General features: G+C 43.3%; 1 long non-coding RNA gene across 1 annotated transcript in view; it reads right to left on the minus strand.

Moving 5' to 3' along the window:
* Positions 1 to 4,711: 4,711 nt before the first annotated feature.
* The window catches only part of LOC144587003 (uncharacterized), a 27,705-nt gene continuing 27,583 nt past the window's right edge, over positions 4,712 to 4,833 (minus strand). Inside the window, exon 2 of the long non-coding RNA XR_013542123.1 lies at positions 4,712 to 4,833. This exon is cut by the window's right edge and continues 24,666 nt beyond it. This is a non-coding gene — a long non-coding RNA (uncharacterized LOC144587003).

Consider the following 4,833-nt stretch of genomic DNA (forward strand, 5'->3'; position numbering starts at 1 on the left):
CCTAGTGCATCTGGTGCAGTCACAGCACCCCCATGACATCTGTCTTTCTTTCATTTAAATGTCCACCCACCCCACAGACTGAGAGAACCACAGGAGGCAGCCAAAGAAAACTTGTGTTTATTGATCTATAGGATGGCCTCACATTACTCCCTCTTCCCCCTGCCCTAGCTCATGATTTGTGGCAAGGTTAGTGACTAGAGCTGTGTAAAGTTATACTTCAGGCAAGAATTTTTAGGCTGTGCTTTCCAGGGATCCTATATTCTGTTGTCCATCTGACACAACTCCACACAATTCTACACAACTCTACACAGTTCAAGGCCTGGCCCTTTCACTGTCCATCTTCCTGCTCTCCTTCCTGGTTGGGTAATTTTGAGTTTACACTTGGACTCTCCCTTCTGTTTTTACTCATGATTGGGCAGCTTGGGTCCCTTCTACAATACTAAATGTGTGACTTATAATTGGAGGGCCAGCTTGAATCCCTACCACTATCAATCCACCTGCCCCTTACCTCCTGGTTCATGATTGGGGGTGGCAATTTGAATCCCTCCCACCCTCGCCTCTTGGCTCATAATTGGTGGGGCCAGCTTGTATCCATCCCAGTAATATCTTGCCTACCCCCTACCTCCTGACTGATGATTAGGGCACCAGCTTGTATCCATGGCAGTGTCTTCCCAGCCCCCTCACCGTCATGAGTCATCCCATTCACACAGCTCACGATTTGCAAACCATGCATTCCTTCCCACCCTTCCCATCATTATCAATGAAAATAGGGTTTGTGTTCCTCCCTTTCCCCTGCAATATCTTTCCCTAGGAGCATGGCTCTGAGCTATCTTGTCTAATAAAGAAACTTGATTCAGAGTTGTTGTGCATAGCATTTTATTGAGCAGGTATCTCTCCTCAGAAGCACCCTTGTATCTTAGACAATGAGTAGACAGACAGCAGAGAGACATGTGCAAAGTGTTTTGTGTAGCTGTGCTACAGCTGATGCATAGCTGTCTGACCAGACCAGCTGCAGGACTCGGGCAGTTCCGTGGCTGCAATCACACATGGCTGGGTGCTTTTGGAGCTGCATCTGTAGCACAGCTGTCTGTTGATTCCAAATCCGGATCAAGGTGAGTGTACCAGCAAAAACCAGCCTTGAGCCTCGTCAGGAATTCATTTGGGGACTCCATGGGGTTTTTTAAAAACAATCTCATATACTCTGTGAAGGTTTTGCAGCCTTTGGCACTCTTAGTTTGAGGCCATGAATTACAGCATTTCTTGCTGCTTTCAGCAGGCGGGCCCCAGCAAGCTTATTAGGATTGGGATCAATAACTCGGGTATGAGGGCTGCTGCTTCAGGCCAATCAACTGTTCCATTGCCATCAGCTATTTGTTGAACCCTATGAGTAGTATACCAGGCGTAGGTCTTAGCAAGAGCCTGGCATCTTTGCTTAGAAGGCTGCTCTGAAGAGTGGTGAGTAGTAATGATCAAGTCCAAGTACTTCTGAAGGGTCTCTCGATATGGTAGAACACTGGTTCTTAACCTTGGGTTACTCAGGAGTTTTGGACTGCAACTCCCAGAAGCCTTCACCACCAACTGTGCTGGCTGGGGTTTCTGAGAGTTGCAGTTCAAAAACATCCGAGTAACAAAGGTTAAGAACCACTGTGGTAGAAGATCTTGTTTCCAGTTAAATAAATGAGCAGTGGAGAATGGGGTATGAGCCAGAATTAATTTATTTCCCATTGGAAGCTCCATTAAGGGGAGAACTTTCTCCACAGGTTTAGGTGTAAAGCGATCTAGGGGCACTCCCTGTGTGGTTTGTTTAGATCAAGGGTCCCCAACCCCTGGCCCGGGGCCCGGGGCCAGTCCGTGGGATTCCTCCAACTGGGCCGCGGACATGGATCTCCACCCCCCTCCCGCATGCATGGGGGGCGTGTCACACTTGTGGAGGAGTGTGTCATGCTCACAGCTGGGTGTATCGCGCTCGCAGGTGGGCGTGTCGCACGTTCGCGGCTCCCCATTGGCTGGCAGGTGGGCCCGCGGTGCCTACTACTGGGGGCTTTGTTCTCTCAGACAGAATGTTCATTCCCCTTTGTCGGCCGCGGCTCTTCAGCCCTGGTGGCGGCGGCAATCAAGCAGCAGCAGGAAAGGAATAGGAAAGGAAGTGGCCACTGTATCAGACCAGAGGCAGCAGAGAGCAGGTGTACCTAGGATTCAGTAGACCAAGCATCTAGGCTCAACTACAGTCAATGTATATGGCAAACTAGTGCTGTAATTACTTCTTGAATTATTTTCATGTTGTGAATTATGAAGTTGATTAGGAGGTACATTTTGTGCTGCTTGCCTCTGGTGCCAAAAGCACTAGTTATGGCTTAGAAGAGAGCCTTCTGTTTAGAGGTCTCCTCCAGTTGCTGTCCTCTTCAAGCGTAGTTTATAGGCAAAGAATCACGAGAAGGGAGAGGAGAAGGCTTTAAGTTGCCCAGCCCCAACAGTACATGAAATAGGTACACAGTGGGATGTATTGTAATTTAATCAATTGTCTTTATAGTTGCATCCCTCCCTCACTTACTTGCCATATTTATATATTTACAATTAGATATTTAAAATATATTTTAATTTATTTATATTTAAATAAATAAACATTTAAAGAAAAGATGGCTACAGCAGCTTTAAAAAACAGAATTAGAATAAAACTCTTTGTCTTTTGCTCTTTTTTTCAGTGAGGCATTTCTGTTTCTTCGGCACTGTGCAAGTGGCCCACCCTAGTGATTCCACATGACTGTGAGCTGTGTCTGAACAGCACAAGCAGAGATTAGTGTCACTGAGTGCACTGAATCTCCCAAAGAATCACCACTGACTTTCCTTGAGGGGTGCTGATTTCCTAAGAAAGGCTGAACATGAAAATGACTGTAACCGGGAGGATGGTTCAGGTTGTGTAGATCAGTGGTTCTTAACCTTTGTTACTCAGATGCTTTTGAACTGCAACTCTCAGAAACCCCAGTCAGCACAGTTGGTGGTGAAGGCTTCTGGGAGTTGCAGTCCAAAACTCCTGAGTAACCCAAGGTTAAGAACCAGTGGTGTAGATTCTCCTTATAGAAACTGCAGGTGTCTAAAGAGGAAAGGTGTCTGAGTTGAATCTGAGAAGTCTGAGTTGTGCTTTTGTCATGAACTAATGGTGTAACCTTAGACTAGACTCAGATCAGTACCTCCCTCCCATCTGTTAAATGGGAACTCTGAGCTGCCTAAACATTTGTTGTTAGGGCAAACATAATGAAGATTGTAAAGCACTTAGCAGATTAGAAGTATGGTAATATTAGTAGTTCAAGGGTTCCCCCTCTAGGCCTCAATTCTAGGGCATGGGGATTTTTAAAGTGAATATATTTGCAAATTGTAAGTCTGTTGTCTGTGTTGTCTGTGTACCCACACTCCAAAAAATAACCGCACGCACATTGAAGGAGTGAAAAACAACATTAAGCTAAACCCTGAAAATACAAAAAAAAAAAAAAACTAATAGAAGAAGATTTTTGGTTCCTATGCTTTTCGGTACGTTATGTCTGCTTGCCTTCAGGAGACAAGAGTTATCTTGAAAAGCTGCCATGTTTATTCTTCATGTCAGCACCCATAGGCTAGATAACCACTCCAGAGGGAGTTGTTAGTAATCAGGAGACATATGAGCCAGAGACAAAAGTATTGAACCAGGTAAACAGAAAGGAACTTTGTCTTTACATAGGCGTACATATTAGCAATGCCAACAGGCTTCCAGCATTATATGTGGAGAACACACACACACACAACTATTCAGGAAGATTCTTTATTTTGGTATTCTTGCATATTTGAGAGCTAACTATATAATGTACAAAGTAGTATATACCTCCAAAGAATCAATATTCAGATGCTTTGAGGCACATAAAATTAACATAGACAACTGAAGAATGGCATAAATGAAATTAATAAAATGGACATCCAGGGAATTAATAAAATAGGCAGGGCCCATCCTCGAGGTATGCCTATTCATTATATTATCCAGAAGCAGAAGATTATGGCACAAAGAATTCTATATATAAAAGAGATCCCTTCTGCTCCTCTGCTTTTTCAGGGTCCTTGAATAAAAAATCTTTTCACATATGCAGTTGCATATGCTGCAGTCTTTTCAGATAGCATAAGGAAAGTGCATGTGAGAAATGAAGCTGAGCGACGGCTGCCTCCACATGTCTGTTCTTTGGACGCACATTAAAACATCTGAAATTGATACCTGAGTATTGAAACAATATCTGTAGACAACTATCAAAAGCAAAACAACCTTCCATGCAGCAGGCATAGGTAAAACGACACATTGAAAACCAAAATGTATATCCTGCACATAGCCCATGTTGTTTAACACTGCGTATTAGAAAAATGCAACATGGGAGGGAGCCAAATGAGTGGGTCCAAGATGACTGCAAGTCTTATAAACAACAGCACAGAAATTGCAGTTGTTCTGAAATTAATATTAAGTAACCCATATAAAGCAATCCTACTGGTAGGATGGATTTCTTTGATGATAGAGCTTCTAATGAATCCAACCTCCTACTAGGCTCATGCTGGTAGAATGTCAGGGAAGGAACAACAAATATCATTCTCCTCCTTCTACCACTTGTTTGTTTTTAAAATACATTTTATCGGTTTTTCAATTTATCTATATTTGGTTCATGCTTATCAAACATCGTGTTACATGGGTTGCTTACAATTATTTGTTTTTTGCATCTTGGTGTCTTCCCAGTTGTCCCCCAAAATTCCACACATCTTCCGATCATTCAAACCATTCATATATGTATTTTAGTATACAATATTGGCTCCTATCATAATATTACT

Source organism: Pogona vitticeps, chromosome 2, assembly GCF_051106095.1.
Source record: "Pogona vitticeps strain Pit_001003342236 chromosome 2, PviZW2.1, whole genome shotgun sequence".
NCBI classification, from domain to species: domain Eukaryota; kingdom Metazoa; phylum Chordata; class Lepidosauria; order Squamata; family Agamidae; genus Pogona; species Pogona vitticeps.